Below are 13990 nucleotides of genomic sequence, written 5' to 3' on the forward strand. Positions count from 1 at the left end.
CCTCAATGTTGTTGCTCTGCTTGGAAGATAAGAGCAGTAAGAGGCTGTTATACATCTTTCCTGCAAATAGTAATACTTCCTTCTGAGAAATGTAGTTCAGTTATTGAATGACAGTTCTAAATCTTTGGAGTTGTGGGACTTTTCACTCGGAAAACATGACATGAGATGTCAGTGATGAGGGCTGTACTGTAGAATTCTTGACTTTCATCACCATTAATGCTAGTGTGCCTATATACTGTACTGCAAATTTAAGGTCATCTGTTTTCAAGTGTCTCTTGAGAATTATTCCATAGAAATATGCCTGTTTTATATTTAACCTTCAAAGCTCTACTGCATAAATGATTTATCGTTGATACCATAGTACTATTAAAATGATCCAGAATTTCTGTCCCTCATAGTAACCTACTTTATGTTCAGCGAAATTTAAGATCTGAAGTTTGATTTGGAATAAATTGTGATTTTTCAGTGACACCTAACCTTCATATTCTTGCGTAATGTGTGACAGCGCCTTCCTCTTTTCTTCATTTCTTTCATCGTGTAGACTATGCAAGTGGTAAAATGTCGTTGAAAGGACACGCACACATGAATATGTATGAAGTCAGTAGCAACCTGAATTGCAATATGTAGGTGTTTGGATGTAGGTGTAACCTACGTTGTTAGGATGTGGGAGCACCACGGTGTGTTCTTAAAAAAACTGATCTTCAAAGTGAGTTAGAGCTCAGGGAATAGTTCAAATTAAGTTGGAAGCCTGGGTTATAAGGAGGCTAGACAAAAACAACACTGCATGAACTGCAAGAAGTGATGCGGAGTCGGTAATTAGCACTGGCGGTCTCTTAAATAACGTGTTTTTTTTTTGCCTCACTTAGTTTTGTAGGACTGTTCGAGCATAAGCTGCACCCCCTCTGTGTTTTTTTAACCAGGTTTAGTTTGCCCTTCCGTGTGGATGAACCTGGAAATACAGTGTAAGACGCAATATCTTTAAGATTGTTTTAACAATCGCCAATTGTGTATTTATGGGTCTGTTTGCGGCTACAACAGCTGCGAACCAAATGTGCGCCCTCGCTTGGGGAATGCGGGTGTCAGTCAGTCAGCCAGCCAGGCAGGAAGATTCAGGCTCAAGCTATCGACGTCTGGATCACTTGTGGGCTCCCGTGAGAGCACCCTCACCCTCACCCCGGGGACGCTCGAATATAAATCATTCATGTCTTAAAGTCTTCTATTTGAGAACTTGTTAATATGTATTTCAGTTCTTGCTAAATTAAATTATATATCACGTTTCAAAACGTTCATACACTTTTGTGCATTGTCATCAAACGTTTGTTCATACATTAACGTGTCGTAATGTTAAAGAGAAATCCGATATCGGGAGGGTGGGAGGGCGTTGATACGTATTGTTTTTAAACGCATTCATTTTTTTTTTATAAAAGATAATATTAAAAGCGTTTATCGCCGTCGAAAATGTGAAGGAGAGGTTTCGCAGCAGCCGATGAAGCCCAAATACTCCTAAATCCTTCACTTTGGTTTGTGTAACACTAGACGGTCAATGGGCTGTCCCTCTTGGTGTCTTCAATATCAGTCTTCCTCAGTGGCTTTTGCGATCGACTCTATAAAGACAAACGAATAAAGCGATTTTTTGCCGACCCATTTTAACTGTACTATTATCTTTACATTCACTAATTACACCAATTTTAAAACTTGCTGGAATAAAAGCCTTATTGCTTTTAGAAGATCGACAATGAGCTTGGTGCCAGTCACACATATTTCCCCAAAGGAGAACCAGAATTTATCTGTGGGAGGAACTTCATCAGATAAATAAACGGAAAAACACACCCCTTTCCGTGGTATAAACAAAGACATCCAAGGTACTGTATCGCAAGATAATTAGATTTGGGTAACACTGAAGTTGGATATAATTCATAAAAAAAAACATTTCGCCTCGAACCCTTCTAGGCATGTTTGGAAACAGCGCAGTTAAAATGAATGGCCAAGCTGAGGAGCCGCAATGACAAATGAATAATGTTAAGAGGCTGCAATTTAAAACCAAGAAATACAATACCTGCAAAAACTGAAATCAATCGGGGGGGGGGGAGGGTATTTTGCAGTCTTCTGAATCTGAACACGTTTTAAAGTTTTGGACAGACACGCTTCGTTTGGCACCAGTCTGGTATCAGAATACAAATGCACCAAAACATTGGCATTAAGATACGACTTCAAAGGGATTTAATTCATCGCGACGCTCTTTAAAGTGGCAGCAGTACGGACGACAAAGTTCGCAGTACTGGCAAAATTGCAATGTAACTGGACCACATTACAAGAAGGGACACTAGATTATTCAATTGTCAGCGCTCGTTGCAATGTAATTGGTCAATGTCCCTCACGTCGTTACTCGGAGGACTCTAACCAGCCAGAGGAGGAGGAAAGAGGAAGTGAAAACATCAGCAGAAGCTGCAGAAGCCGAGGAGAGGGCGAGCGATATAAACTCCGGACATCATCTCTACAATCGTGAAGCAGTCGGCTTGTTTATCAAGGTTAGTGGCCGTAAATGTTACTCATTCACAAAAGTGCCAGCTATCTGCGGGGCGAAGCGCACGCACATGCCCTTTCACGGTTGATGTTTTCATTCTGTTGGGAGGGGGGTTGCGGTATGTGATTTACATAAAAATGTTTGTTTCGAAACTGTACTTGATAGTGTGTATCATAGTGCAGTTATTATTTCTTTTATAGCGGACCGCAGCGAAATGCGCACACAGCGTGCCGTAAGGATGTATTATTTCACTTGTGTACCTGGCAGAATTATTCAAATTATATAGTCCACGCACAACATTTGTTCAGGACAGTGTGCCTTGCTGATACCCTTTTAAACTATGCAGACATATTGCACTACGAGCAATTTTATCTTTAGTTACTCGATTTGAGTCAACTCCTAAGTACTTGCTTAGAGTTTTCAGGATGAGCACTTAGGTGATTTGGCGGAGATTGAGTTGAAGTAATCACCAAATAGGACAGTTTACTGCCGGGACAGAAGTTTGACTTTTCGCGTGTATCGGGCGCAATAGGTTGGTTTAGCGTGACTGAGCCTCAATAAGAGACCGTGTTATTTAACAAATACCTTCATAAAGAATTATTACTGAAGTATGAATGGGTTTTAGAATTAGCCATCTGACCTTTGTGTTTTTTTTGTGTATTTTTTAAATGAATGAGGGAAAAAAGAAGTACGTCACGTTCAAAACGCGAATATATATTGTAGAGGCAAACGTACAGCACAAAAGTTCACATTGTATTGTATTATAATACTTGCACACGAATGCTTCAAACAAATATGTTACTAAAATGCCACGGATGTGTAAAGAATGTTTTTAATCGGACTCGTAATCGCTGGTGGAATTACAGTGTTTTAATACCGGTGAACATTAACGTGATTATAGGCATCAAGCCTTGCCTTAATTAAAGGCTTCTTTCTTCAAACATGAGCTAGGAAATTAAAAGAAATAAATAAAGAGGTGGTTTCACTCATCTAGTTTGCGTTAGACTTTAATATGTGCTCTTCAGTTTGCGCGGTACTTTCTATCCATCCTACTAAAGTGTTGGATAACGTGAGGATGCTTTCTGTCTGGCAGTACTGTAGAAAGTAAATTGGACAGTATTGGATTACAATATATAAAGTCTTTATTATATTAACGTACCCCTTTATAGTAATAGCATTGCCCCACGTCAAAATGACTTGCTCATTGCGTGTGGTTTCGCTTACCTGCGTGTGCTTAAAACAGCAATAAACCCATATCTTTGCATGTTCCATGATGTATGGTCCAATGTGTTTATTCCATACAAAGCAACATTTTACACCCCAGTCTCGTTCAAGTTGTAAATGCTCTGTGAAGACATGAAACCTCAAACCATTGTACATACCTAAAAAATTCTAAATGTATTTTTAGAATCCAAAAGGCCTTTCAGTGTACCATTCTTGAGTGTTTTTAATATCTGTTTAATGATACCCTTGGTATAAAATTGTAATTGTCCTCAGACGTGTAATTTGATGCTGCTCCGTTTTGAGGTTCCAGCGTATTGTATTAAAGAGAGGGAGACAGGATCGTACCCTGCCCAGACAGTAATAAGTAACTAGGCAGTGACAGCCCATTCATTTCAGAGCTTCTCCCATTGTGAAACTGGTGTGGCCAGGAGCCATGGCGACCACACTGGCCTTGCTCAGAGAAGGGCGTGGGAGTTGTAGTAGTCGAAGGGAGAGGAGCGTTGAGTGTGAAGGCAGTTGGACTTCTTATTTTCAGTGCTCAAAAATCAAGAAGTCCCCAGAATCTTCTGTCCGGGGAAATAAAATACCATTTTTCTTGAAGATGCACATACAGTAGAAGGAAACCCTTTGCCCCAACTTCATATGTCTGTGACGCACCTACTGTAGCATTGGACTATGCATTAAAAAGGCATAATGTGGAACGAAAACTCGAGCACCATTTCAAAGGATACCTACGAAAACTTTGAAATAAGCTGGTGTACACACCTAATGCAAGAGCCCTTTTACATTTCTGTCACACATTCTAAAAATGTTTTGGGAGATTTGGAACATTGTGACCGATATGCTAGGGTTTATAACTAGGCCAAGCAGTGACCCAGGTTGAAAAACAGATTTCTCGTCTTTTCCTGTCACTGGTTTGTTCTCATCCGCAGTGTTTGGTTGTTCCAGGCTTGAAAATGTTTTTCTTAATTGCAGTTGAAAATGAGATCTGATAGTGAGCTTTGCCTCTGATTAGATGAGTATCACTTTGATTATTAAGCTTTGCCAAATATCAGGCTTGAAGCTGCTTTTGCTTCACACTGTGCACAGATGTGAGGCTGACAGTGTGGGAGCTGAGAGGCATTTCATAAGCATTGCAGAGTTGTCATGCCTCCTCTGAAGTGGTTGAAAGATTAAAAGTAAACTTTTATGGGGTTTTTTCGCTTCAATTACCCCATCATGAGGTCAAAGATGCCTTCTCTTTGAGTACGATATCGAACCCGTGTGATGCTTACTATTGCAAAATGATTAATATTTCTATGGAATACTAAAAAATTCAATTCTTTTGGATGGTGTTCATCTCCAAGGCACTACATTTAGTTGTACACGTAGAGTTACATGCTGTAGTAGCTGAGTCATTTGTTTGTGTAAAAATCAGTAGTACAGGATACTTATATGTTCTTAACGTTGTCTAAATTATAAACTAAATTCTGTACTCCTCTTTCTTATTTATAACTTCTTGGCTCTCTTTTGCCATTCAGACAGCTAGATACGGCAATAAAGGTTTAGGTACCTTAGCATTTAATGAAGCCTTTCAGTTACGTGTGAATGTGATGTTCATAATTGAATATGCTGGAAATCCAGAGATGCTTAAAAAAATCCTTTTCAGAGTCTATAGAAGCACACCTGAAATCTCTGGCAGGGTGGCGATGCTCTCAAAATTCTACAATTCACACGAGGGAAAATGAATTTGTCAGTGAGGGCAATGCATCATTTTCTTTTGATGGTGTGAATCTTTTTTCTGTGATTAATCATTAGATTTAAAATACATTAATGTAAAGCTTCCAACACCTCCTTTTTGTGAAAGTAATATGAATTCTAAAAGAGATTTAGTAGAGTTTTCATTACACCCTGACTTCTTGGCAGCCATTTTGTTCTTGTCACCTGCGGCTGAACATTCTGTACTGCTTCCAGAGATGCAGTGGTACTCTTGACTTTGAAACAAAACCTCAAGGATGTTGTCCTTTAGCGTTTTTGTTAGGTACGAAAATCATTGAAGTCCTTGTGGTTGATTTTTCTAATAACAGTTACAGAACTAATGATTTTTAATATGAACGATTTCAAATTAGTTATGTTATTGATTTAATCGCCAGAAGTTATTTGATCGTGCTTCTCTCTGGTGTATACCAATACTGATAATTTAACTGAACGACAGTTTTGACTTGCATATGACCTGAAAGGAGATACGCTTGCAGATGGAACAAAGTAAAGGATGCATTTAAGGCGAATGTTCTTTTGCACTTCAGTATCTAATGCTGATGAAGGGTGTTTTTTATGCAGACTTTGAGAGGCAGACTTTCCTGTGAAGTCTCTTAAGGGATTGAATAAATCTACTATGGTGGGCATTATCTTAAAGAAATTGTGTATGGTTAATAAAGTGATCTTATCTGATCTTAAAAGATTAAGATGAAGATTTGTTTTCATCACCCTAAATTTGGAATGTTCTTTGTCACTCTTGACATTACATTTGTTGAATTTATACGCTGCTACTCAAACTTTCAGATTCTGAACTAAATTTGTGCATAATGATGAGTAAGGTGTGGTGGTACAGTTGTAACCATTGCTGCCTCACAGTGCGGAGGCCCAATGGTTCAATTTCAAGGGTACTATCTGCTTGGAGTTTCTATGTTCTCCCAGTATTTGAGTGGGTTTCCTCCCTCAGTCCATACTGGTAGGTGTGAGTGTATGCCTGTCTGTGTTTGTGTCTTTGTGCCTGTCCTGCGATGGACTGGTGTCCCATCCAGGGTGTATTCTGTCTTGCACCTTTTGCTTGTCAGGATGGGCTCGAGCTCCCCACCCCCGGCCCAGAAAAAATGGATGTATGGATGAATCTACTTCATAGAAACAGAATGTGTAGATTGTGTGGTGCACAGCTTCTGTTCTGGTATTTGCTTTGCCTGAGCTCTTACCTGCCTGTTTGAATTCTCTCAGTCAGACAAGTATAACATTCTTTCACAGGTCCTGAGCAATTGTAGAGAACAGTACATGCTGTAAGACCTGCTGGGGGATATTCAACAACCAAAGCACTACAAGTGCAAATGAATGTTTTCAGTAACCAGACTGATGAGCTGTCTCACTGGGTGTGTCCAAGAGAGAAAATAACTGACTGGGAACATAGAAGTGGTTGCTACGGGGAGGTCATTAGGTTTTATTAGAAAGATGTTCAAAAAGGTATTTAAATTATTTATTAAGGAAATGATCAAAGCCAAACTCTGGCCTGTCCTGCAGGTATTCTTCTACACTGAGAAACGCAGTTTAGAGAATGTCTTTCCTGACGTTCATGCTCATGGAATAAACTCTAAATTCTCGCTCTGGCTCCCCCTGATGGACAGGGCAAGACTGTGTTGCAGCCTGATAGGGCCAGAGTCTGTAGCCCCTCACAAGATGGCGGATGATAAGATGAAGGACATAACAGTGCGATCACATAACACAGTAGAACACAGATGAAATGACAATTAAAATGCAGTGGGAAATCCAAATACCACCATACAATGCAATAAATGGTTATTACAAAGGAAGACAGGTGGGTATAAATGTGTGCCGTCTATTCTGGTCCTCACAAGAGGTCTTAAGATGGCGGAGTGGTGGCACTGTGGCTAAGGATCTGCGCCTGTGCCTAGAAGGTTGCCGGTTCAAATCCCGCGGCCGGCAGAGGAATCCTACTCCGTTGGGTCCCTGAGCAAGGCCCTTAACCCCAGCTGCTCCAGGGGCGCCGTATAAATGGCTGACCCTGCGCTCTGACCCCAGGCTTCTCTCTCCCTGTCTGCATGTGTGTCTCATGGAGAGCAAGCTGGGGTATGCGAAAAGACAAATTCCTAATGCAAGAAATTGTGTATGGATAATAAAGTGATCTTATCTTATCTTATCTTAAAAGATGAAGATGAAGGTTTGTTTTCATCACCCTAAATTTGGAATGTTCTTTGTCACTCTTTACATTACATTTGTTGAATTATATGGTGCTACTCAAACTTTCAGATTCTGAACTAAATCTGTGCATAATGATGAGTAAGGTGTGGTCTTTCTTCTTTCGTCATGAAAGAACTCTAAACATCCTTTCATCTTCTAACTGCTTCATCCAGTTCAGGGTCTCAGGGAAGCAGGAACCTGTCCTGGTGAACAACAGGTGCACGGGCAGGGCACACCCTGGGTGAGATGCCAGTCCATCGCAGGACACAAGCACAAGCAGACAAGGACAACTATGCACACGCAATCATGTTTACTTTTTATTTGTCACTTTGAACATGTGGAGTCACTGTTGTATATGAAAATATTAAATTCTTGAAAGTGTTGTGTGACTGTAAGCTTTAAAGCAACAAAATGTGAAAATTGTGCAGGGGTCTGAATACTTTTGCAAGGTACTATATGTACTGATTAAGTCAGTGTAGGTTTTTGTTATTGCCTGAGCTCTTTAGCTGTCTGTCATTCTCAGACAAGCAACAATATAGTTTGTTGTAGCTAGCCTATCACCAAAATGCGATTACACCAATTCACTGTCTTAACGATGCTGCTCAATACAGATTGGTAATGACCCAGGTTGTGTTTGAAACTGTAATCTCTCAAACCAAACCATAGAGTAGTTGTATACTTTTCTTTCTTGTGCCTTAAAAGTTCTGTATTGTTAAAGCATTTTTTATTAGATCAATATGTGTCACAGCATTTTGACTCACCTCTGATTCTGTTGTTTTGAAATCAAGACAGTTTATTGAATGGCATCCTCTGTGCAATATTGCAGTTAAATGGACATAGACTTAACATGAGCTGTTGTTAAAATCGCTCGGACAAAAAAAGTTTTCTTCCATACACAGAAAGAAGGAATTCCATCCAGTTGAGCTGTCTTGTATTTCTCAGTTGGCAATATCCTCACAACATGACTGCCTGCTGCACACTTTGTTACAGAATTTGGACCGTATAATGCCAAATCTGCAAACAGTGACAAGATTCTTGATGTCATCATGGTTTACATTGTAACGGAAGAGAACTGACAATGTTTTCTTTTTGTTGTTGATGTTATTTTAACCTTCAAGAAATGGAAAGCTTTTCAGCTTGTCTGGCAGTGACAAGGTCAAGCTAACATTTTCATAGCTGGATGAACTGCACTTTTTTTTTGTAAGTAAAGGGAACAAGTACAATAGTTCTTTTTTTTGTCCCCAGAAAGCACAACTGTATTCATAAAAAGGGAAATACCTTGAGTGGTGTCAGGTAAACTTTCAGAGCTAATTTACTTCTTACTCCTTTCTTTTATGTAGAAACATTAGTTCCTGGTTCTCTAGCTTTGTTTTCATTGATCCCTGTACATGATCTGTGAACCGTGGCGACAGTGACATCATTGTGGTGACCCTCAGCACTAAGTGGGTGTTTTGGCTTATACCGACAAAATAGAGCTATACTGACTGTCATTAGATTCATTATTTTGTTTTTTCAAGACCAACAGTACCATGTAATATCATTTTCATGTGAATTTGAGTATCATTCATTATCAGTGCATTTTTCGCATGTCTAAATGTTTAACAGAATTGCTAAACCGTCCGAAAGCTTAGTTGTTTTAAATGATATGAGAGAGAGACTTGTGCCTGCCCTGTCCTCTACAGGTCTCATCAGTGCTTCTGAAAGAGTTTTCATTTCATAAAGGAGAAGCAGGGGATATCTGCCCTTTGATTGAATTAAAAAGTACGGTAAATTATGTTTTTTTTTAAAATTATGAAACAAAATAAGGGCAGTTATTGTAATCCACGTGGTTTGTTTTGTTTTTACACAAGGGTAGCAGAGTGGGGGGCACCACTTGGTTAAAAAAAAAACAACCCGATTATATAATAAGACAGAGTCCAAGTTATTTTAACGCGTTTTGCCAGAAATGCTGAACAGTTGTGAAACAATATTCTGAATATGCTTCCCTGAGCTGTCCTTGCAAACAAAACCCATTAGTCCCATGACTCAGTGGTGAGACATGTCAGGGACGTAAGCGAAGCAGCAGTGCTGGGTTTTGGAATGTGCCCAGCGTGCTGAGGGCTGAGGGCAGGAGTGTGAAGTATGGGCCACAGCTGGGGCTTAAGGATGTAGTTCAAGGAGCCACTGTTGACGTTGTGGTGCTTGAATTTAGTGCCTCTGTTCCAGGTTCCTTGCGTCATGGTAATGTGACTTATAAACATCTGCTGCCCACAAGTAATACCTTAACCCGTGGAACTAAAATGCTGCAGGCTTCACCGTGTTGAACTTTTAAAGACTTCTGAAAGAGAATGGAAGGAAAGGCAGGCTGTACCAGGCTCGTGACCATGAAAATGCTCATAAACTCGCAGTGTTCACAGTGCCCAGTTTAGAAGGACAAAGAGAATAGTGTTCCTGTGGACAATAAATAAACACTGCCTCAAACTACAGTTTTTCTTGGTTATGGTCACGGTGCAGAACTGCACGCTTATGATTTGCTGCTTCACCAATAACAGGATTAGCGGGGCAGCTTAAAAGGTCACTCTGTTTCACATACCTTGAGCATTGAGTAGCCATTTTGCTGACTCCTAACATCTGTAGCTGAATCTTATGTTATGCAAATCCATGACATCTGATCCGAGAGCCCCTGGGGGACTGCGGAAAAGAGCTCGCCCTTGCGCCAGCTTCAAAATATGTCAGTCTTTGCATGATTTAAATGCAGTTATATCTACAATTTCAGATATGTGCCTAATGATTTTTTAATTTTTTTTAAAGCTTGTTATAAATTTTGAATGAGGTATAATTTGTCAGGGTGTTTCAGTGACTCCTTAAGCTGTATGCAAACAAAGTAATGAAATGATTTGTCATTTAAAGGATAAATGTGATAGTAGAGCACTGAGATACCATCAAAGGTTACAAAGCGCATTTTAAATCTCTCCTGGCGCAGACAGTTTTGAACTGTTATAATGCACAATGTTCTGCAACACTGATCCGAATGTATTTTAAGAACAGCAGTTCTGCTCTTTTATGATCATTGCATTTCGGCATGGTTGTGTGTCTTGACTGCTGTAGCAAATAGTTTGAATTCAACAGTGAAAAATTCTCTGGCTTAGGTATGCCCGTGATATCTGTTGTTGGGCAACCACAATATTAAATGTACGTGATCGTAAATAAAATGGTCCTGTCAACTGCTATGTCTACATCATGCGTAATTAGCTATTGAACTGAGCAGCCATTAAAGTCTGAAGTCTTATGTTTAAGAATCGTACTTGCCCCAGGGGAAACAAAGACTAGTTTAATTAAAACATGTTTGGTTTTTAATGTAATGAGGCAAGTGCACCATTAAATTATCGGATTAAATTATCATGTGTAAGTTCTACTTTATTTTACTGCGAACAGCTGTTGAATTGATTGTGTCTCCCGTGTAGATGTTAGAAGCTTTTGTTTTGTTATTAAACAGTCTACAGGAGGTGCGATGCAGACGTTAGGTTTAGGGGAATCTCAAGTTTGCAGGAAAGGCTTAATCGGTTCATAGTGCTGTACTTTCTAGTATTTCCTTTCAGGGCTAGATTTAAGTTTTTGGTCTCCATTTGATTTATTCTGTGAGAAATAATAAAGATAAATACATTAATCTGAAGATAATTTGTGTTCTTGGGAGACCTAAATGCACACTGCAGCAGTTCTTAAATGTAGGCCTGATGCTCTGCTTCGTTGCAGGTACTGCTGTGCAGTGCTGGAGCCAAGCTTTCAAAGTGGATTATCCTCTTACAAAGTAACGTTACATGTTCACACCCTTCTCCAAGTGGATGTTGACTTAAACAAATTGTTCAGTTCTTATTTGTTGCCTTTCTCCTTTTTTGTGACGCTGATATAAAAGCGCTTTTATATCTTTTAAAATGTTCGGGATAGGCAAAAGGGAACTGTTCCCGCTTCTAAATGCGGAAGTGAGAAATGGAACTTTTCAAGCAAAGAGCCCAGTTAATCAGCTCTGTGAATTGCAGTGATTTAACCACTTTCTCATTAGTGAATCAGCCCTTACAGAGGATGCTTTTGTTGATTCACAAAATGTTGTACAGGGGTTATTACCATTTTGCCAGACTTTTGTGAAGTCCAGAAAATTAGGTTTAACCTAATTTGAAAAAGTAAGTTAGAATTGTCAGGCCTCAAAATCAGGTCGGTTATAGTTTTTCATATTGAAATTTATATTTATGACAAAGTAACAGTGTACTCACTCACTCACTCACTCACTCACTCACTCACTCACTCACTCACTCACTCACTCACTCACTCACTCACTCTGTGGCAATAGCTTTGCTCAGAGCTGCTCTCTTCTGCATTGTTTCAACTATGCATTTCCAGGATTTTAGGAAGCAAGTCCTTCCACTTCCTTTTGGATGAAGAAGATTCCACTTAGGTAGGAAAGCGTGCGTGACCGTAGATTTCGGAAAAGAAATCAACGGGATCATGGGAAGCATTCGTGTCTAAAGAATTTACATAAATTGTTTTGTCGTGTGCCGTTTCAGGTATTTAAGTGAGTGAAGTGGTTTCTTCTGCGAAACGCAGAACCCAGATGGCTGGAAAACAAAGTAGTAGCCATGACAATACTGTTGAGTTTCTGTGCTCTTGAAATTAAAAATAAGGGAGGCACAGTGGTTAGCATTGCTGTCTTGCAGTGTTGGGGCACTAGGTTCAGTTCCTGAGGTGTTATCTGTGTGGAGTTTGTGTTGCACTGCCCCGCCAGGACAGTGCAGGCAGGAAAGTGGGTATTATAAACCCAAGAGCAAGGGCGTCGCCATCCAGGCAGACTGGCTACCATGCTCCAGAATGGACTCGGCTTCAAAGGGATGGACACGAGATTGAGAACTGGGGACGGGACAGGGCTGGTCCCTCTGCACCTGGAGGCTGGGCTGTCCAGGCTGGAGGCGGCGCATGTCGTCAGGGTGGTCTACGGGGAACGCGACAGGAAATGGGCTGAGGAGGGCGTGCGTTTCTCCAGAGACCAAGCACGTTCTGCCAGCATGGGTTACAGAAGGCACACCCTGGACCAGGCCGAACAGTCCGTCCTCTGGGAACCAGAACCAGAGCGATGTCCCGCGGTTGAGGAAGGGGAGAACTACCGGGGTCAGGAACCGTGTGGAGTAGGTTTACTGAAAGGGCACCCTAAACCAGGCTGAGCAGTGAGCCCACAGAGGACACATTTGCCACACTGTTCAAACTGGATCTGTTCTGGGAAGCACAGCAACAGATGGGCCCCAGCTGGAGTCATGGCACGTCAGGAAGTGGAGAAACAACAGGAAAAGTCCAGGCAGGTAGGGAAACAGGAACAGGGAAAAGGCAAGGAGGACTCCAATGGGAAACACTGGATGGTGGTTCAGGAGAAACATGGTGCCAGATTGTCAAGGAGCATGATGCCATGTGCCTTCTCTTTACCGACAGGTGCTCCCAATATCATTTCTCCTTCGCTATCAGTGCAGCACAGGAAGGTGGAGGCGTGGCAAACGGCCACTACATCTGCACATACCCCACGCCGTCACAGTAGGGCTGATTGTAGCAATTTGTATATTCTCCTCGTGTTTGTGAGGGTTTCCTTCCACAGTTCAAAGACATACTGGTAGGTTAATTGGCTTTGGGAACATTTGCCCTGGACTGAGTTTGTGCGTGTTTGTGTCTGTGCGTGCCCTGTGATGGACTGGCATCTTGACTAGGTTGTATCTTCGTACCCGTTGTTTGCCGGGATGCTCTCCAACTCTGCTGCGACCCTGTATTGGATAAACGCAATTAGAAAAATGGGGGTATGGCTGTTTTGTCATGTATTATTTTGACAGTGAAGTGAGTAGAGTGTTTTCCTTTTATTTTTACACTTAGTTGGGTGCTGCATGGCTGGAAAACAAAATAACACCCATATCAGTACTGGTGGATTTTGTGCGCTGTTGAAATGAAAAATCCTAAAATATTTGTGGTAGGAATAATGACAGTGTTTAGAAACTTACAAAAGCAAAATGTCAAACAATTATTTATGAAGAAAACATTGTAGGCCTAAAAGTGTATGCTAACAGATTTCCTATAAAGAAGGAATTTCTGGTTGCTAAGGATTCAGGGCACATTGACAGCAAAGCCATTGTCAGAGGATAAAGTTTTACCCTTTCGTGGTCACATTCTATATAGGTCATATTGTAATGTGTCAAGGACACAACATTCTTAATATTCTTATCTGTCTGGCAAAAGTGGTCGTTAGGTTGAAGCTTATACTTTAAACATGTTATACTTTTCTTAGCATGTGGC

The 13990-nt window shown here is 40.7% G+C and overlaps 1 protein-coding gene across 3 annotated transcripts in view; it reads left to right on the forward strand.

Annotated features, from left to right (window-relative positions):
- Positions 1–2137: 2137 nt before the first annotated feature.
- The window catches only part of elmo1 (engulfment and cell motility 1 (ced-12 homolog, C. elegans)), a 153509-nt gene continuing 141656 nt past the window's right edge, over positions 2138–13990 (forward strand). For all 3 annotated transcript variants that reach the window (XM_088928650.1, XM_088928654.1, XM_088928652.1), the window contains exon 1: positions 2138–2528. The gene's annotated coding sequence lies outside the window, so the exon portion shown is untranslated. The remainder of the gene's footprint in view (positions 2529–13990) is intronic.

This window comes from Atractosteus spatula, chromosome 12 (genome assembly GCF_055471065.1).
Source record: "Atractosteus spatula isolate fAtrSpa1 chromosome 12, fAtrSpa1.hap1, whole genome shotgun sequence".
Lineage (NCBI taxonomy): Eukaryota > Metazoa > Chordata > Actinopteri > Semionotiformes > Lepisosteidae > Atractosteus > Atractosteus spatula.